Source organism: Coturnix japonica, chromosome 14 (genome assembly GCF_054131305.1).
Source record: "Coturnix japonica strain WE chromosome 14, WE-NBRP24, whole genome shotgun sequence".
Lineage (NCBI taxonomy): Eukaryota > Metazoa > Chordata > Aves > Galliformes > Phasianidae > Coturnix > Coturnix japonica.
In genome coordinates this window covers 3,631,710-3,652,998 of record NC_140676.1, presented here as the reverse complement: position 1 = coordinate 3,652,998, position 21,289 = coordinate 3,631,710, and the positions used below count along the sequence as shown (strand labels likewise).

Genomic DNA, 21,289 nt, shown 5'->3' with positions numbered 1-21,289 from the left:
ATTTCACATCTTCTGCTCCCTGGAACCCTTGCTTGGATTTACACCCCAGGATATTGCTTAATTTATGGAGGCTTAATTTCCACCCGTTTTTGCAGCTCTATGTTTTTTGCCTTATTCAGCACTACAACTGTAGTGTGTTGCTGCCAGCCACGTTTTGGTTGGTGACCATGGAACAAACCCACTGGCAGTGAATGCCCACCTCATGCTGCACTCACGTATTGCTGTGCTGAATACCACGCACCTACCTGCATCTCAGCCTTCTTTTTGAGCATTTAAAATGTTGAACTCCTGATTTGCAATGAACTTCCTGACAGATGGTGGCTTTCCTTCTTCTCATTTCCCTTCCCCATCTCCCAGCAACATGTCAAATTATTAAGCTGATTTCCTCCAAAAAAAAATTCCGACAATGACAATTAAATGTTTCAAGATTTCAACAGAAAACTGATTCCTGAGAATTCATCTTTTGCCAGTGAAACATGCTTGTTGCTGAACTTCCCTTCATTTGAAAGATCAGTTTTCCATCAGAATTGTTCTCATCGGAGAGTTTTTCTCCCAGCCTTTTATTCAGCATCCAGTCCCGCTAACAGTTCCTGAGGTGCAACATCTGCTGACTTCAGAGTTGCACCCCAGTAATTGAAAGCAGAGTTGTGTCTGTTATTTGTAAGGTGTGTTGAATGGATGAAACCTTAGAGTGACTGAAGTGTTGGGATTAGCAGCAAAGTGATCCTCTCATTTAATCCTCCGCTCTACTCAGATGTATCAGATAGGAGATGTTTAATAACTGCAGTTTAACGGTAAGGGTGACGTACCCATCAGCGTATTCCTGAGTCTGAATTATTGAGTAAACTGCTTTTAATAGTAGGTTTGTGTTTCCATTTACGTTACTACATAAAAACAGATTGGGTAGGTTGTGCGGCTTCCTCCATTTTTATGTTGGATGGTTCTTCTATCAGCAGTCAATTATGAAGGCTGTTTTCTTCTTTTCTATGCTTCATGTACACCATGCCTACATACAAGTATGCGTTTTGCACCCAGCCTGTAGGCTCTTGTGAAAGGAAAAGTACTGATCAGCAGAGTTTCAGCAAGATCTTAGGCCTGCTAGAAAGGGTTCAATAAAAGGAAAGTTGTGGTCTAACTGCATACTAAAAATATTTATGTACAATCTTTAGGCGTACAAGTAGGCCCAAATTAGTAGCATTATGCAGGGAATTATAAGTTTTATAAGCATCTGAAACATGAAGCCTTGGTGTGTTACACTTCAGTTTTTGCCAACAGCAGTTTTGTAATAGTCCGAGGGGCGACATCGCTGCTAATGACGTTTCAGAAGAAGCAAACAAAATATTTATTATCTAATTCATTGTAAATTTTAATCGCCAGCTGCAACAGCACAGTTTAATACAGGAGTTTTTTAAAGCCTTGACCTGTTTCAAATCAGTGTGGAAAAAATGCCAGTATCGTTCCTGTGATCCGTGTTTGCAGTTCTTCCTTTAGGTAACAAGTCATTTCTCTGAGCAGTTGAATTGCAGAATCTCAGGGTGTTACCCCAACATTCACTTGGTCTGCTAAGTTTTTGCATGAGTAGGTGGACGCACCAGTCCAGAATGAAGAATTCATGTTGTGATGTTAAGTGCTGGTAGGAAAAAAAATGTAGGTGGTTACAATAGCGTGGAACAATTCACAGAGCCACTTAAAGCTGATTAAATGGCGTTGATCAGTCGTTCTAAATAAATGAGAAGGAACGAAACTGAATATGGTGAGGAACGAGGATGGGACGTGATTTTTTCAGCAAGAAAAGCTTTCCTGGCTTAACACAAAAATATAATGTGTTAACAGAGTCTTAAAATCAATATACAGCGAATTAGCAGTCAGCAGAGAACAGCCAGATGACAAGGGGAATGATTCATGTCTCAGAATGACTAAGATCTCAGGCTGCTTGTTGTGTGGAGTGTTTGGAGCCTGTGAATACAGTTAAAAGAAATTCCTTTAATTTGATCTGGAAGTATGTTTATGACAGATGTAAAGCACTTGAATTCTACTGAGGATTTCCTCTCGTGCTGCAGCCTTCCTGACTCTGCTCTTTACAGCTGTTCTTTAAGTACTGACTACTAAGCTAGACAGCCTAGTCCTCTTACACCTTATTACATGAAAATGCAGTTTCCAGCTCTAGCTGAGTAATTAGATAACCCAGCGCTGCTAAGCTAATGATAATGAAGTGAAGAGGAAAGGATCCCTAAATAATCAGATCCTTTTTTTAGGGACTGAAAATACATTTTGATGTTTTTCAAGAGACACTCAGGCGTCGCCTTCTACCTCTTCCTTTCATTTCAGCTTAAAATTCACCACCAGTTGGTCAGAAGCACAACATTGTGAGGTGTTCCAGATGTAGATGAATGTGGATTGCCTTCATTTGGGAAATGACAGCCCCTGACGTTTGTCTGAATATTCATTCATGGTGAATCGGGTGGGGAAATCATTAGGGCTGCTGGATTTTGGTTATGTTGAAGGTGGCAGAAGCTGTGGTTAAGTTCTTATGACACAAATGAACGTGGTGTTTTTTTGGCAGGTTTTTTGCTCTTGTGTCCGATGAAATGACAGCACAGAGCCAGGCCAAAGGTAGATGTGGACCCACGCTGTTAAATTCCAGCTCTTAATTTTCTGAGGTCTGCGTTTCTCTTCCTTATTGCTATCTACTAGCAGCCTGCAGTGGCCCTTACTGTAGTACACCTTACTGAGGCTCTGCAGTGAGAAGGAAGATCTGAAGGTCAGATATAAGGAGAGGGATGAGCCCGAACTCAGAGGGAAGCACTCCTGATGGAGCAGAGGAGAATGAATGGCCCTTGTGCAGGGACAAGAGAGGCGCGTGCCTGGAGGCAGAAGGGAGTACAAGGTGAAGCTGAGAAACAGGGAGGGAAATTCTAGATGTCTGTAAGATGAATAGCAGTAAGTTCAGTAGGAAGCCTGATAGGCACAACCACCATAGCAGAAATTTCTCCAGCACACACACTGTGCTCCCATGCATTAATCTCTCATTTCTCAGCCTTCCCATTCAGAGCCTTGAGCCTCGTGAACTGCACCTGAGATGCTGGGCTTGGCTGGAGATCCAAAACGGGGCACTGTCAGTTACTGCTGTGGAGCCACAGACTCTTCCACTTAAACACACAAGCCCTTCTCCAGCCCCACTGGTTCTGCTGCAAGTGTTAGCAGGTCCCCACGCTGTAAATCCTCTAAAGGTAAGGCCTGTGTGTGGCTGTACACAGGCCAAATGTCAGCTACATTTTTGGGCTAACACGTCCAGAAGCACTGAAGTGATTCAAAAACCAAAGCAAGTCCCCAGCAGTTTTGACTTCTATGCCATCTCCAAATTGCTTTGACTTTCAGAGACACTATGGCTATTCAAATGTTTATTCACTTCTAAAAACACTCCCTGTGGTACTTAGCAAACACCACTGTATTCCCTGTTCATGGACCTGGGGTGAGTAGCAACCCACTTCTCTTGAGAAGTGAAGACCTTTCCCCTCCTGCTACCCCTGCTTTGGGGAGAAGGTGTACAGGTTTATTTTCCAGGCCTCCTGATGAAGTTCCTTGTTTTTGCCAGGTGCCCGCTCCCCATTTTAATTTTGTTTTCTTCGACCCCTTTCTCACACTTCTGCCTTTTAATTTGGGTAGGAGGCAGAAGAGGAATAGCTTTTTTTGTTCCCCTTCATTATGGCAGAGAATGGGGGGATGGAGGCTGGCTTTCCTGGACTTTTATATTCAAAATACCTATAAATAATTAGTTGCAGGGACCTCACTTCCCCCTCCTTTTAAGGCCTAATTTAGGTTCTTTATCAAAATGATTTAAAATGCCTTTCTCAGTAGGAAGCCATATTTCAGAGCTTTTATTTATTAGACTTCTCAAAAAGTGTGTTTTTAATGCACATCCTGACTTTCTGCCAAAACTGTCCATTGAAACATTGGGACTGGAGCAACCCTTTGTATAGGGAGTTATATTTATTGGATTTTTACATATTGATAAAAAACAATTCGTCTAAATAAATCATACACAGAATTGGCACATAAATCTCCCAGTCTTCACTACACACTGTACTATATTACCATCCTGACAACCTTCTCTCAGATACAGGAAAACTTTTCTCATGGTGTACATTTCTTTAGCTTTTTTAAAGTAAAGTATCCATAGTTTTCCTGAGCTGCACTGGTTTGTTGTTTTGAGCTGGAGGAGTTTGGGGTGTGGATTTTGTTTCATCATGTAGGGACAGGAAAACCATACTGTATTTTTAAGGTAGAGTAAGAAAGAAAGACAGCCCTCAATGCTGCATAATGTGTGAGGACTTCTATGTACTAAAGCAAAGTCAGATTTCATAGTAGATGCTTGAATGTCTGAATGTTATTGTGTCATGAACCCATTGTGGCACTGTGAGGAGATCACTTCCTTCTGTTTTAAGAAACAGCATTCTGGGACATCGTTTTTCCCCCTTCCAAACTATGTCCTGCTCTCAGAGCAGAAGCTACATAAAGAGAAACTGAGCCTAATTATATGAAGCACATACAAATCCATAAACCAGACTATGCAAGAGTAGGATTCAGGGTAATCCTCTGGAAACATACAGCAGAGAAAGCTTTGCCTGGCTGTACTTTGAGTAGCTCTCATTACAGATGCTGGCGATGTGAGAGCCTTCTCTTAAAATGAAAGTTCAGTCTTTCCCAGAGCTGGTTCAAGAGCCATGGCTTTCCAAAGGGATTTTGTAGTACCGAGACCATCACTCCAGAAGGCTCTGGTGTTTCTGACCAAAGGGCTCCGACATTCAGGCAGCGCTTGTGAAAGTTCAGAGTTTAGAAACTTGGAGCTCTGTAATAAATCATTGCAATAAAAGGTAGAACAGATTCTAGCAAGTGTTCAATCACTCAGCATGGTGCCACTTAGAGGCAGAAGACCTTAAAACAACCAGCAAGATGTCTGCAGAAGAAACCTCTGCTGCCAGCTCTCAGCACTCTGTATCCTGTCATTTGACGCCTTTCATCTCAGGTTAGTTCAGCAGAGGGGCTGCAGTGCAGGCTGGGTCAGGATCAGAGCCTGGGCACTGCTGACAAGGTTCAGTTCAGACACTGCATGGGAAAGGGCTTGTGCCATGCCGTGCACCAAATGAAGAGAGGCCTCAGGAAACACTTGGGGCTAATAGCTTGTGCCATACCGTGCAGTGTAACCAGCTGCCCCTCATGGTTTGGGGCATTCAGGTAGGTAGGGGTAGCTAGTGCAGATGGACCCATTCAGCAATTCCAGTCCCCTCCCATGGCTGACAGGAGTGTCACTGGTCCTCATGCAGGCACTGGCGTCAGAGTGCTGCTCAGCAGCCATTGGGAGCACACCTGGAGAAGGAAAACAAACACTGAGACCAAAACATACAATTAAAATGCTTTCCCAGCAGGGATTATTACTGTGGGAAAAAGGGAATTCTGCTCTTTGGCAGCATGTCGTGTCATAGCAGCAGTTCAGAGTCTTATGGGTAACTTTCAGGTCTGTCTATGGCCAATTCTGTTTGTAAGGGGGCGATGGGATTAATTGGAATGTTCAGAAATAAGTGCACTTGGACAAGGAGAATTTAAATCTACATTTATTACTATTTATTGCAAGTAATTTTGTTCATAAACAGATTAAATATAGGCAGCTAGAAAGCTATATGTACCAGTAGTAATCATAGTGAATGATGACTCTAATGTTTTCCTTATTTAACAAAGACAGTGGTTACATTTTACCTTAAAATGTATTCCATAAAAGGGCAGAAGTCTTCTAAAATACATGCAGACTTGCCTCAGGAGAACAAATTTGTTTGGCTGATAAACAAAAGTTCTGGTTTCAGGTTGATTTAAAAAAGAAAAAAAAAAAAAAGAAAAAAAAACCCCAAACTTGAAATATATGTGAATGTCATAAAATATTTCCATGTACTTTCAAGAATAATTGAAGCATATGTACCCAAAGTGTAATACTTTTTATAATGGTTTCAGACTAAATTATCCATTATATGAGACTAACACATAAAAGCCTTTCTCTACATCAAGTGATAGATCAAAGGGAAGAACGATGGCTTGTCCGCATGCATAAACCACACCTCTCGAATTCTGAGAACAAGGATATGCAGTCTGCATTTTAACTACATCTCCATGACATGAAACACTATTCTCGTGTCTCCTACTGTGGGAGAGTCAGGTAGTCCTGGCTACAAAGATTTCCTTTTACATTTCTCCCCTCTTCTCTTTTTTTTTTTGTTCTATCTTATGGCTGACATTTCAGTGACTAGTCCCAGGTGAGTTTAATTGGAAAACTAAACTTCACTCAGTTCCTCCCCTATCAGTGGGGAAACCTGTTGAGAAGGAGTGTAATTCTCACTTATTTCATGGCAGATCTGTGAACCCAGCCCTGCAGCCTGGGGGAGGCTGCTGGGCACACACATGCTCCTGCAGAAAGCCTGAGCAGCTTCAGTGGCACACAGTGAGGACACCTAAGGACTGCATGGCCTTAATGGTTAGGGTACAGGGCCGTGAGTCAGACCAGCTCCTCTCTACTGGCTGCTTTCTTGGCTTCAGAGGAATTTAATAGGAATATCTGCAAAATTAATCTGGTAGTATTTCCACCCTCAGAGGGATTGCTTACCTTCTTTGTCAACCTAAAATGTTTTTCTTCATGTAGATGCTTTGAGGAGCACAAATGTTGAGCACTATGCCTGTTAAGCAGCATGGGATCACTTTAAGATACAGATCAAGCAGTCGCAGCTTTTGGGATACTCTTTGCCAGTTTTTCCTCCTTACTTCCATATTAGCAGTAAGAAACGCAGGCTCATTGGTACAGTGACATAATTAAAGATGTTAGCGTTTGAAATCTGACTGCAGTAGAAAATAGAAGCTGTATAGTTTCATATCCCCAGATCTAGTCTTCCAGACAGCAGATTGGATGTTAGCCTAGTTATTCCCACTAACATCTGGTCCGTGAGCACTGATGTTCTACACGATCACAGAATAAAATTCCTTAAAAGAATCTATTCTCACCAAAACGTAAACTTGCCTTTTATTATCGTCATGGTTGCTAAACAATGTGAAGCGCGCTGGGGAAGTGCTGAGTTGAGGCACCAGAAGAAGAGGCTGTGATCATGGGAAGGTTGAAACTTCTCCTCTGATCATTTCTGACAGCTCGAAGTGGTTCTTCCACAATTGGAACCACTTGTGCTGCTTATTAATATAATGAAACTTATCCTCCAGTAAAAACAGAACCAAAGGTTGACACAGGAGTGGAGGGAGAGGCTGAAACCTGATCTGGTTAGGGATCTCTTAAAGATGATGGAACTCTAATGAAATCCAGTCTGCTTCCTACCTCCATTACATCTCCCATTCCCAGTCTGTCTTCACAAGCTAAAGTGGAATAATTCCTCCTTCCTCAGCCAAGCCAAACCCACCATTGTGCTCAAGTATCAATATATCCTAACAGCATCTGATGTCTTTGGCAGCTTGGCTTTTTTCGTACCTTTCCTAATCTATGAAATTCTTTCTTTTGGATTCCAATAGGCACTGAAAGGTCTCATTTCATAGTAGCTTTTTAATTTTCATTATTTTTTGCTACTTTCCCCTCCCCATTTCAATAGTACTTCATAAAAGATAAGTGCTTGCTGCATCTTCACTGTGGAGACAAACATTAGTTGAGAACAGGAGAAATACACTTTTCCATTAGCAAATGATTACAGAAAAGGTGTAGGTTTTGTATCTTGTTGGATCTGTGCTGCCAGAAGAGGATCCTGAGCTGTAAAGTCAGAAAGTACCCTAACAATTAAAAGAACAACAACCACCACCTGAGGTCTTCAGATATTTAAAGAACAGGGCAGGGGAGCAGCTAACGAGAACTGTAAGGCTAAGCAGAACGAAGTGTCAGAGTTGATATAACTCATTACATTTAAGTGGAAAATAAGGGACGAAAGTGTAGTTAAAAAAAAATAAAATAATAATAAAGGAAATACCCAAGAATGAGTTTACAGAAGTGCAATATTTTCTCTCAAAGCCATAAGGTTAGCAGGTTGGTATCCCAACATCTGTGACTGATTAGGGGCATTGGAGATGGCAGGTGGCTTTAGGAAATGGAAACCTTACAGGGCTTTACAAATACTTTCTGTAGTTAGGCAAAGTTATTTGATTTACTCTCGGTGGTTTTCACTCTATAGCCTGGTTTAATATCTATCAACTTGTCTTAATCCACGTTAATATTTTCTTAAAGACACAGCGTTGTGCAAATTCTCCAATCAGATTCCTAGAAGTTGCCCTGGAGAATAATAGAGTTACTGGGTTTACACTACTGAGGGCTGTGTTAAGGTGAAGAACATAAATCATGGCATTTAAAAATGCCAGTCAAATCTTTCAGACAGTAATGAGATCAAGAACCAGATCTGATCATATTTGCTCCTGACAATTTTAAGAAGACCTATAATTTCTATGTACTTCAACCATGTGTGGTCACATTGAAATTGCATGTCTGTATTAAGAAGCCAAAGCCAGAAAAAGCCCTTCTCCTCCACCACTGGGCTTAATAGTGTCACGTGCTCAAAGAATGAGCAAGGAAAGCTAAATGCACCACATGGCAGTTCTTTACCCAGGCCACCAGCTCCACAGAGGGTACATAGCTCTTCTAGCTTAGACAGCAACCAGAACTTATCTCTGGGAAGAGACAACCAAGACAGGGAAGTAAATCCCATGGGAAATAGCTGGAACTGCTTGACAAATCAAACCAACCTATAACAACTGTCTCCTTCAGAACTAATCATAAAGCAATTTGCAGCTGACAGTAGTAAGGCTAATAGACAATCCAGGGCAGCAGGAGTTAAAAGTCACCATTCTCTTTCCCAGATAGTGCTCCTGAGGAGCAAAGACCACAGAAACCTCACCATAGGTTTGTTTTTACTACAGAAGAAACATCAGCATTCAGCCAAACCTTCCCATTCTCTGCTATTGCAAAACTAGTCCTGCAGTGCTGTCTGAGATGTTCTAACCTCAGCACTTGTTCGGATCCATTTCCAGCTATGTGTGTGTGTATGTTCTTCCACAGATTTATTTTAAATCTCCTTTCCTGAAGCTGTTAGGCATTCTGATTTATAGGATTTTCCTAAGCTTCACATAGCCTTTCCTTTTCTATACAAAAATATGTTTTACTACTTTGTATTTTGTTCCCAAAGAAATAGATTTTATTGGACAGGGCTTCACACATAGCTGCATAACGTTTGTCTTATGGATTTTTGTATTAAACCACTTCAACACTTCCGTAGACCTGAGGAACTCTGCAAATACTGTGAGTGAAATGCCCTGAGCTTCATCTTGCATGCTTTGAACTGAGCACAGTGAACTTTGCCTAGTTACTCAGCTGGCACGTGAGCGGTCCATTTGCAATTCATAGAGAGAAAGAGAGAGGGCCTGATCCTGCACTAAGCAAAGCCAAAGGAAACCACGCTGCTGAGAGCAGCAAGACCAGCAGCAAAAATCATAATGAGTACTTAAGATGGTATTTCACAATACCTGTAATGTGACAATCATGATGAAGTAGCGTTGTTTTTTTTTTCCAGAGGCAGTGTCTGAATTAATAGGATCTTTCCAACTCACTCTCCTTGAAATGGTTTGCAAGAGCTGAAATAAATAAATAAGAAGTCTCAGATAGTTCTCCATTGTTAGGATTTATACTCATTTCATAAATAGCTGTTATGTTCTGAAGTTCTTTTTTCCCCCCCATCATTGTCATCTTCCCTTCTTTATTGTAGCATGAGTAATCTAATTTTTCTGCATAGCGTGTTGCAGTTTGATAGACAGATCTCTGAGGGATGCCGTATGTGTCAGCATCAGTGAAAATGACTTCTGAGGTTGGCTCACACCCCCATGCGAGCTCGGAATCCAAATCACCCCAGAGTTGCACATCCTCCTGCCCCACGCCTCACTGCTGGATAATGTATTCGTTTGCCTCTGGCAAGAGAAAAAAAGTGAGACCCTCCATTGCATACTGATGTCACAGGGAAGGAGCCATAATTGGGACTGGTCACGTGTTAAAGGGACTGTAAGCTGCTTTTTGCTGTCTGTGTGGATAAACTTCAGCTCCCTTGATCTGCACCTATAGATACCACGTACTTGGAGTATACACCAGGTTTGGAGATGGAGCAATTCAGACACATTGCACCAAAATAAGAAAGAAATGCTAATAGGCTGCAGGCTCCTGGGTTTTTCTTTTCCCCAAAACCTGATCACGGTGGCAGGAAATTTTTATTTGACTTCATCACTACTGTGGTTTATCAGTAATAATTTATGGCACGTGCAATTGCATTCCCTGCTTTAATCAAGGACATAGCTTTCACATCTACCGTTCTAGCAGGAAAGCACTCTCAAATCAGCTGCCCTTCCTTTTTCCTTTTTGCAGGCAGATTCAGACCAGGAGAGTAGGATTTCTGCTTTGGCTGCCTCTGAAGCTTTATTGCTCTTCTTGCAAGTTGAGAGAATGAAGTTCCCATGTTTGATGCCTCATTCCCTCCTCCCAGCAATACACACAGATAATTTGGGTACCAATACTTCTAGTCCTCACATGAAGCACAGGAATACTTCCAGTATCTCATCTGTTTCCAGTTAGGCCCTAAGAACACTCCTGCCTTTTCTTCCTACCTGTAATAGCTATAGAAGTTATGAAGTCTAACTGGGGGCTTGGGATGGTTCACCTCTGGGCTGGTTTTGGTACAAAACCATTACATTCAGCCTTCTTGACCTCCAACCTGAATAACTGCAAGGAAGAACACAAGGCTTTGTTGCCTTATATCTTAACACATCCTGATATGCTTCATTAGTAGCATGTAAATAAACTGCCTTATTTGGAGCACTCTGCTCCTGACATAGAACTCATTTAGCAAATTTAGTTTTGCAGATCATGTCATTTCTTACATGACAAGATATGAAGATGCATCTTATCAGAGAAAAACTATCAACAACAGCGATTCTAAAAGAAACTGTCCTTCTTTCTCTGCTAAGGTGGGAGCCCAAGGCCCAGTCAGGGTTTAGCCATGTATGACACTAGGCATAGCTTCACTAGCAAGCTCATAATCACCACTGTGTTTCCTGGCAAGTCTCAGGTAATGTTGGTAGATATCAATCATATCTTAAGTACATAAAACTCAACTATTATGTTGCAGAATACAGAGGCTGCTCAAATCCAGTCCAGGCTATGAACTCACAATCTGCTGTTTACTTAAAGCATATAGAAAACACTTGACCTCTTCTCAGTGGCATCCAGTGGAAACACTAGATGATAAACGCCCTCCTTGGATTTCATAGGAACCCTATTGCAACATTTTTATCTCCTTATCTCCTCTAATTAAGGTCAGCAGTCATGTACTCCCAGCTTTCTACTCACCCTGCTCCTCCACCAAAACAGCAGGCACTCATCCAGCTGCAGTTACCTTGTATGAAACACAGGGGGACCAGTTTGTGCTTCTCTAATTCCAAGGGGTGAACAAATGGAAATTTGGGGCATTGCTGAACCAAATGTTGTTTGTGGGCTTTCATGCTCATACACCAGGATAAGGACGAACATCTAATAGAAGAAAAGAGATGAGGAGTAGGATTGCTTGCAAATATAATTCCACTACTAGAATCTTCCCTAACCCACAGCTCATATTCCCACCCGGTAGGAAAGGTGTGAAAGGTTTCTGAAGGAGGATGGCAGAGAGTGAATCTCATCTCCCTTTGCAACAATGTAAGTGCTAATTGCAGGCAGGATGCAAGGGGCTGACTGTCAAAGAAACCCAGAGACATTTCACATCCCTGCTTCCCTGGAAAGATGTACTTCAACTTTGCTGTGCCTTGACTCAAGCCCTGGCTGCATCTTCATGAAAACCCACATCACACTCAGTGGGGGACAATCAAGGAATGCTAGTAACACAGCCAAGGCTGTTGCTGCAGGATGGCAGAGGACACCTGTAATACTATAATATGATGGAAAGTACAGCAATAATAGTAAGGTTGTAGTCTCTGGCTGTAGATAAAGAAGACAAGTCCAAATACAGCAGCCATGAATACAGAAATAAAGCAGGCACTTACCTCCAGAAGACCTCTAATAGGTAGGAACCTCTAGTGAGTTACCCTTGCTTCACTGCCAACCTTTAAATAGGTCTGGGAAGGGGTGGATCCTGGCTTCATTGCCAGCATTGCATTGCATGCACCTGAGCTCTCCTGGGTTGGCCCTGCCTTCACACCAGGTGCCCAATCACTCCTTCAGGCTGTGACTTAGCATTTCTGCTCCACCACCTCAGCCCACCTCCAAAGCTGAACAAACACGTTCCCCTGAACACAAGGCATGTGAGAACTATGCTTATACTTAGAAAGCCATGGTAACTTTAGGATAAGTATACATCCTGATCACCAATTATACCATTTCTACAAGAAATATGAACTTTTATTACGAACAACGAATACATTCTGATTATTATTCAGCATATAGCAGCTGTGAATGGTTAATAATGAAAGGGAAAGATTCATGAAATAAAACTCTGTAAAACAAAATTGAGCCAGGCATCTTCAGACCGTGGTATTTATTTAGGCTTGTAGCCGATGCTCTGCACTGTTTCCCTTTGGACTGGCCTGTTCTCCTCTCTCACACACAACAGAATATCATTTTCAGAAACGAGCTAATGCTCTTAAAAAAATATATAAAAGATCAGAACAAAACTAACAGAGTTGTGCCCTGTGTGAGATTGTCTTGACCCTTTGCAAAGGCAGCTGTGCAAGCCAGATCCTCATCACCTCCCTCAGTACATGCTTCCAGCCTAACTCCTTTGCTTGTGCTGAGTTCAGTCACAACTGCAGGTGCAGGATTAGGCCACTTGTTTTCTTTAGAGAATAACAGCGCCGAAACATGATTTATTTTCCCCTCTATGCTGGGTTTATAACTAGCTGGAAATGGCTCTTTGCTCCTATAGCTGAAGTGGGGCATGTGGAATAAGACTGAGCCTATTGCTAGACTGGCTCCGTTTAGATATTGTGAAAATTGGAGTACAAAGAGAGGGGCATCAAAGAGAGTTCTTGAGTATCAAAGTAATATGGTCACGGGAGTTAGGTAAAAAAATAAAGCAGAAATTACTTAAGACTTTGTCAGCTACTAAGGATTACTGCTCATTTTATACCTCTGCCTCTTTACAAACTGGGATTGTTCCTAACATGTAACTTCAGCCTCTCAGCTGTAGTGAGGGTGTTAGCAAGTCTCTCAGTGCAGCACAACACACCTTATCTCTATCGGTGAAAAATCAAAGGCGCATTTCCAGCTGTGCCCGTGAGCACTATTTGGTCAGTGAACAAAGCAACTGGCACCTCATATCCAACCTCCCGAACGATCCCAGCCTGATTCAGGTGCACAAACAAGTGCAGAAATGAGCTCCATGCGCAGAACGCGTTGTTATTCAATCAAGCTTTTAATTGTAAATGTTTTAAGCAAGGAATTGCCCTGTTTTATGAAAGTGTGCTCAGCATTACTCCGCCGTGGACATCTGTCATTCAGCAGGCGCCACCCAATAAAAGTACTTAAAATGTTCTGTTCCTCAATTAAAATATAAAACAGAGCTGTTTAGGGGCTTTTATGAGGTGATTTCTGTTTACCTGACAGATTTCCACACTGGAGGAGTACGGAGTGGGATTCCAGTTTCTGATCAGAAGCAACCACTCTACTGAATAGTAAAGCTCCAGTTGTTCTGCTTTATTCTTTTTAAACTTCAGGAACACCGAAACTGTGAGGAACAAAGAAATCTCCACTCTAAAGTTCAAAACGAGGAAGGGTTGTTGCTGGTTGCGTGCCCTCCCCAAACAGACAAACCACATCGGCCCTGTGTTTGCACTCTGCTGCTGTGGCAGGGCTGAAGAAATGCTGGAATCAGGACAGATCTTCGCAGCCTTCATCAGGCCCTGCTGGCCTCTTCCAAATTGAATCTGTTTTGCTTTGTGTTATGCATGGCATCTGGAAATGCAGTGGTTTGCTCCAAAGTCTCCTATGTTTCATCCTATGCAGGGCCCGCTCACTTCATCATATCCAGTCAGCCTTGGGATGAAGGAGGATGGCAGTGTTGTGATGAGAACACTGTGTCCTTTCAAGATGAAGCCTTCGACACTGAACCTTAAAGCCAAGCCATCCAGCTTCTCCCAGGTAATGATTTTTAAGTAATTCTCCCCTTCCACCACTGTTACCTGTTGTGTTACTCTTCATCACACTGGGGTCACACAGCTGGGCTCCAGCACCACAGGCAAATGAAGGACAGAGCTCATGGCGCTATACTGAGGGGGTGAAAATCTCAGTCCAACCCTGCTTCTCCCTACAGCTCCTTGTGGTTGCCTATGGCTCCACAGAACTGCCACATCAAGTAATGAACCTCAAGGTGAACCAAACTGGGATTCCACACACATCACACCAGCCCTCCTTTGGGAAATGCAGTCCTGTCTTAGGAGTCTCAGGCATCTTGTGTTCATCCTGCATCGCCTCGTTGAAGAAGTAAAACTACCTGCTGCTGAGGTAAAAATAATTAACAATACTAAGGCTCAAGATGGTGATTCTCTGCTCGGTTGTCACTGTAATCTTCCATGAGAAATAAGATTTCCTTTTAAAATAAAGGAGAAGAAAAGCAAACTAAACCCCTGAACAACAGCCTCCTGGGTTTTTCAAGGCAGATACAGGGAGGAGGATTTCTCCCTTGAACAGCACTGCCCGAAAAATACTAGGAAATCTTATGTTAGCCTTTAACTCAATCTATTGGGTTTTTTACTTCTCCAGCAGCAGCATGAGTTAAGGATGAGACATTAGCCCTCACTGTGATACCCCTACTGTCAGTTCAAGTCAGATTCTTCCTGTTACTTCTGTACCCTTTTGTAAGCATATCGATTACACAAGTGAGTTCTCGAGTGCTTGGGCACTCAGTACAGCCAGACAATGGAGAAAAGCATCCCAGTTAACGCAGAATTACATGTGTGCTAAACATACCAGGGGAGAAGAATAAATACAGACATACAATTCAAAGCCACAACTTACGAGCTGTGTATTTTACTGCAAGGCAGTGCTTTATGCTGTTAAAAATACAACCTGCATTTTAATTTCCAAGCTGTGGCAGAATTACCATGTTTAGGCCACTTTCAAACGCACCAGAATATTTCATAATAATCCAAAATCCAGTGCAGGCCCCTCCCTCCCCCGTTCATTTTTACCCTTTGCATTATGAATGCTGTGAGTAAGGACTGCCTGTTTCACAGGGGGCTTGGTATCACAGAAAGCTGGTTGTTGATCTCTGGATGCCTGCAGGCCAGCAATCTGTGCTACAAGTTACCCCTCTTAAAAAAAATACAAAAAGACAAGTGGATAAAACTGGTACAAGCATCTGTAAGAGGCTAATTGGACCCTTGTGGGCAACATAGCAGATACAAAATTAAAACAAACAAAACATGTCATTGTACAACTGTACTTTCAGGACCGTTATCACAAAGGGATCTGTCTGGATTTTTAGTTTTGGTTTGTTTTGTTTAAAAGGACCTAATTATGGCCAGAGCTGGAGTACCACGAGTCTGTTTTCATCTATAAAGAAAGGATATTTTGCCTCTGAACCTGAGAAATTGTCAGAAGTTGGTAATTAGTATGACTTGTTAATAGAGTTTGGCTGTGATTAAGCTGTGATTGAGTGTGAGTTTGGTTCTTGTCAATGCGAATGCCTGTAAGGTTGAGAGATGTTTAATGAGACACCTGTTGTCAGCAGCACCCAGTGGGCTTTGTCACGCCTGATTGGAATTTGTACTACAGAGCAGGAGTGATGCAACTCTGAAACACAGCAGTACATGGGCACCTGGCGGAGCACGAGGGGGCTGAGGCCTGAAGGAGGGTCAGACCTGTGGGGTACAGTGCCTGGCTGAGAAGGGCAGCCCCTCAGTGAGGGTAGGCTCTGCAGTGCAGCTTTGCAGCCTGTGGAAAGTTGTTACTGAGTGCCTTGGGGACAGGATGTGTCCAACAGGCCAGGTGATGCTCTGCAAGCTGAACAGTTGCTCTAGCTCCAACCGTGGTATTTAATATGATAAATCCTCCTTGTCAAGAGCTATGCGATTATGTCTGACTTGGGGGAGTGCAACAGGCAAAAACTGCTGACATCTTAATTTATCCCCTGTGGAGTTTTAACATTTCTCTCCTTGGCAAAAGGCAAGAGAGGGGATGCAACCAGGTTTGTTTAATGCCTCTCCAAGTGCTTCCTTCTTGGGTAAGCAGCAATACCGGGGCTCTTTAAAATGTTAGAGAAAGGCTTTGCTCAGCTCAGCCATGGTCCATTCCTGTCTCTAGGCATCATCCTCAAGCAGAAATATCCCAGTGAGCAAACTCAGTATCAGTTTGAAGACTGCATTTTTCAGTTATAAATCAGCATAACTTTCCACCTGACTCCATGTGGCTACTCCATACACCACAATCCAGGCCTGATCCTAAGTCTGTATATTTGGACCGCATGCATAAAATATTATTTCCCCAAAACATCTTTTAGCATTTTCAAGAGGCTCCTATTTAAAACATACCTCAGATTTATATGAAAAAGGACAAAGAAGCTGGAAACGATCAAGCTGGTCAGTTTCACAGTCTTTCAGTATCTGAGGACTGCCATGGCTGGGAACAGAGCAGAAACATTTCAGCTTGTCCCTGAGGAAGGAGCCAGTGGCTTTGTGATGAAGCTGAGCAACCACTGGATGGCATTGCTCTACACAAATGTACCTGTGTGCACATGCAGCTGAGTGTGAGCAGGCTGCTTCGCCAAGGAGATTAATTCAGACCCGAGAGGCTCAGGCTGCTGTGACCTCACCAATCCTTTAAATAATAGTCGGGCTTCTCATAGATGTCTGGCTCTGAGTTCTGGACACCCTTTCATTTTAGTTTAGATCAAATATTCAGCCAGATTTTTATACTTTTCCTTCTTAAGAGAGGGGGAAAAAAATCATTTGTAGCTTGTGATCATGTCAAAGTGACTCAGGGCAAGCACACCCAGCCAGCAAGTTCTGCCTTCGCACAAGTCCTGGTCCTGCAGCCGTTCTGGCCAGGCAGCTCCAACTCCCAGGGCTCAGCATGGTGCCGGTCAGCCAGGCTGCTGATCTGTGTGCAAGGGGAAAAGCAGAACTAAGTGGGAAAAAAACAGTGAAAAAAAAACCTGTATTCCAGGCATGTGTGGCTTCGGTGTGGGTTCCATAGTTGTGAGACGAGGTTATTATCCCATGTGTGGTGCCTGCGCCTGTGACAGTGGCCTCTCAGCACACATAATACAACTCTGCCTTCTGCTACGGCACTTATTGATAAGGAGTCAGCTGGTGGCCAAATAACCTGATGTTCATATTTTCCCCTGGGGTCCGTGTTTCTTTCATTAACAGCACATTGCGTTGGCCTAGTTTTTTTAACGACTACATCTGGCCAAGCCTATCTGAAAATGTCATTGGCCCAGTTCAGGCCCAGGAGAAATCTGCTGATGGCTTTGGAGAAGCAGCAGGATATTTGGAATCACAGCCCCACAGAAGGTGGATCTGAAGGGGAATAATGCAGGATTTTTGAGAGTCAAGTTTAAATTAACTGACACCCATAGTCTGCACATCTGTCTTCAAATTAGGATATAACTTACAGTTGAATCTTGTATATTGACTGCTAGGTAAAGATTTCTGAGCACAGATTGCCTATTAGTCTTGCCCCAGTTTTGACTGATCTAACAAATTTAATAATCATAGTCATTTGGGTAAATCCACTTAAACTGGAATTAAAATGTCATGGTCAGTTCAAGTCCTGCAACAGCTCCTACACATTGGTTCTCAGATCTGTACCCAGACCCTGTTGCACCCGCCTTCTTAAGTACTGGAGAAGTAGGACCAGCAGATCACTCCATAGTGTGATAGCTTGCTGTCTCCTGTTAGGAACCATTGATGGAGATTTCTCACATCACCCACAGCCCCTACAAAGCAGCACAAGCCTTCAGTGGGCTCAGTGATTATAGTCTCTTTCCACTGGCATAGAAGGAAAAGGCAGTTTGTTCTGAACTTCAGGGCTGTGTTTGAACAGAGGCAGGATAAATCTGAGCATCGTGTTTAGCAGTGGAGAGTAAAAGAATGAGGCATAAAAGAAAGGGTGTTCCTACAGACCTTCCATTGCACAACAGGTTGTGTCTGGAAAGTATTTCCTTGCACCCAGCATTGGAGAGGGATGATAGAAATCCTGACCAGGGCACTCGCTTCTGTGCTGGCTGTTGTAAGACAGATTGTACAGGCAGTCAGCTCAGCATGCAAATTTGCCCTGGATTTTTCTAGAGTCGCAGCAACTTCCCAGGCCTCCAAAAAGTCAAGGTGACCTTCAAAGGGGAAGTCCAGAGCATTGGTAGGTAATGGGAATTTGTAAAGGAAAAAAAAATAAGTGCTAGACTAATTCCAACCCATTACAGAACTCTTAAGAAAAATGAACTGTATCTGCTGAAGTGGCTCATTCTGTTCAGTGGCACAATGTAATGGGGGATCTGTCACTGTCAGTGCTGCTCTTGTCTCACTGAAAGCCACGGTGCCTTTCACAACCACTAAATAAAAATTCAAGCCAGCTGTCCCACCTGCCGGAGCAGTTTCTATTCTGGGCTCCGGTGTGCTGTAGGTATTGTACTCATTGATTAGCTGTGGCTTATTGTCCCTCGACATTGTTAGGGAATATTCTCTAGGTTATAATCGCTAGGACTTATAGAGGCAGAACATTTCAAACCTTGCTGCTGCAGTTCAGGCTGCTATTGTGCCGTGGTGCTGGGCTGTGGCTAAATCTGCAGGTCAGACTATGGTGGGAAGCATTTTGATAGGAGATGAAAAGGAAACTTTGGAGAAGTTTCCCAAGTCAGAAAAGATGGGGGCCTCCCTGACTGTAGCTGTCAGTAAGGTGTTAGAGCAAGATTAACACCCTTTAGCAATGACACAGCTGTTCCACTGGAGATGCTCACATGCAAGCAGGGGAGGGAAGAACCTCTCATGAAATAATGAACAGAGCCAGTGACTATTCATAAAAGGGATGTTTTTACCCCAAGAAGTTGAAAGCCTCTTTCTTCAGGCTGGTTATTTTAGTGGGAATAAGTTCAAAAACAAGCAGAGCCTCACTTCAGGTCTGCAAAAGAAGCTAAAATATTTACCTCTCTTTTTAAAGTCCGATTGGCTTCTAGGGAGGAGAATAACAGTGATAATGTAGATAATGAAATCTCTTAAGTGCCTTGGCAGAGAACATGCAGATTAACACACAAATCCTTACCCAAAGAAGGCATGCAGCACTGAGACTCCTCCCCTGAAAGCACTATAAGTTGTGACAGGAGTTAGCTCTGGAAGATAATGGATTCAACAGTAGAAAGAAACTGGTATTTTGTACACGATTGTCATTCTAGGAAAGGAGTCAGAACAGTGAATTTCTCCCTCTGCTGCTTATGGGTAAAATTAGAAAATAGTAGTTTTATCTTCAGCTTTTCTGCTGAGCAAACTGAGCTTGTCCAGTGCATCAGGATCCCCCAGGACAACGTAATATCAAAGACTTCAGCTGGAAGCCTTAGCACATCAGGATGTTTAACACAGAGTTACACTTGGGAATTAGATTATGCCAGCTAAGGGTGCGGTTTAACAGTCAGCTTAAGCTGACCTGAGGCCAGGTTGCCAACAGCATTACTTCCCCATTAAACCTATGTATCAACATCTATTCAGCCATGCAATCCGCTCCAAGACTAGACTTGGCTGGGGCTTAAACATGATGGGAGTGTCAGTCTGAGAGATGGGGGATAAAATGGGATCACCTCTTCAAATGGCATCGTAGGCTTAAGCTAATAAAGCACAGTACTATGAAACTGAGCAAAAACAGGGAAGCTAAATCACACAGTCTGTAAGAGAGGGGGAACTTTTGACTCAATGTGCACCAAAACCTCCAGAGCCTTGAATTCATGCTCGAGGAACTGAGAACTGTCTGTCTGACCCCTATGGGAGTCATGGAGCTGATAGTCCTTTGCTGCTTCACTCCTCACTCCCCGTTTCATCTATTACATGCACCCCATCAGAAAGAAAGAGATTACTCCTAAAAGCCACAGCCCCAAAGGTGTCAGGCCTGTTACCTCCCTGCAGGATGTGGGACAGATGCCCACCTCTGCCCAGACCTGCCCCACAGGAGCAGCCCTGCTTCCTCTCCCTTAAACCACGCCACAACCATCCCACAGGAGCCATTCTAGGAATGAAGTGAGTCAGGCCCCGCCACCAACATGCAGGGAAGCGACAGCAGCTACATCTGTTTGCTCTTCTCTGCGCTCAGGATCTGTGACATTGCTATCAGCACAGCCTGAAACAGAACGGGTGCGAGCTCTGGGGAAGAGTAGAAGGTCTGGATGGAAACAATAACAACCACAGGGATATCACCAGCCCCAGCAGGAGCAAAAATGTTGCTTTACCACTTCTGAGTGCAGCAGAGCATATGGACAGTCTGGGACTGTTGTCAGCAACCCAGAATGGGGTAGCTCTGTTCTGGCAAACTCCTTTTTTTGTCTTTTATGACCAAAGAATAGTTGCATGTTGGAAGCTCTGTAGTTGCTAGGGGATGAGCCATTAATATGTTGGCGACTTAGAAGTCAGCCAAAGCAAATGCTGAGATAAAATTACTTGTTACCACTTCTGTTTCACCCCAAGTGTGTCATCCAGTCTGCTTGCTCTGCTTAGGGTATCTCTTGCACACTGTGCTGTGCTAACTTCTTTGTCCTTTCTGATTTTATTTGTCACCTTTCCCAACGAGGCCTCCAAAGAACAATATAAATGTGACAGCCTAGAAAGACTTCTTACATGATAAATCCCTGCTTACTGGCAGAGTAAGACTTCAGGCTGTTTTTCTCCTATAAAAAACTTTCCTCTGGTTACCTGAAGAGTGGCATAAAATGAGTGATGGTAATGATGAGAGCTGTGTTGCTAAATCAAAGTGTGGGAATGGGAATTCACCCTACAGAATCATTAGTAAATCTGTGATGGGGCTTAAGGGTGTTACCCAGTTCCCAGCCCACAGTTCTCCCTGCCCAGCTATTGGGGTAACTCTGCATTATCTTATTACAGAACAATGATGCTTTTTCCTTTCCCTGTATTTTCGCCCTGCTGGTGTCAGTGGTGGCTTCCAGTCACCATCCCCTCCTAACAGGTGAAGGCTGTCGAGAAATGCTCCCCAATTTATATGCCTGCAGCCTGCTTCACCACACTGCCCAGTGCAGCCTGCAAGCCT

The 21,289-nt window shown here is 43.2% G+C and overlaps 2 long non-coding RNA genes across 9 annotated transcripts in view; one reads left to right on the top strand and one right to left on the bottom strand.

Annotated features, from left to right (window-relative positions):
* LOC107318880 (uncharacterized) overlaps positions 1 to 21,289 on the top strand; it is a 98,974-nt gene that overhangs the window by 58,399 nt on the left and 19,286 nt on the right. For both annotated transcript variants that reach the window (XR_004308544.2, XR_001557569.3), the window contains 2 exons: positions 14,054 to 14,188; positions 14,361 to 14,551. This is a non-coding gene — a long non-coding RNA (uncharacterized LOC107318880). The remainder of the gene's footprint in view (positions 1 to 14,053; positions 14,189 to 14,360; positions 14,552 to 21,289) is intronic.
* LOC107318879 (uncharacterized) overlaps positions 835 to 21,289 on the bottom strand; it is a 50,467-nt gene continuing 30,012 nt past the window's right edge. For 2 of the 7 annotated variants that reach the window (XR_014934290.1, XR_004308541.2), the window contains 3 exons: positions 11,411 to 11,590; positions 9,544 to 9,651; positions 835 to 5,367 (listed from right to left, as the gene is read on the bottom strand). This is a non-coding gene — a long non-coding RNA (uncharacterized LOC107318879). Of the gene's footprint in view, positions 5,368 to 6,649; positions 8,692 to 9,543; positions 9,652 to 11,410; positions 11,591 to 21,289 lie in introns of all 7 variants that reach the window. The other 5 variants (XR_014934291.1, XR_014934293.1, XR_004308542.2 and 2 more) reach the window with 5 other exon arrangements.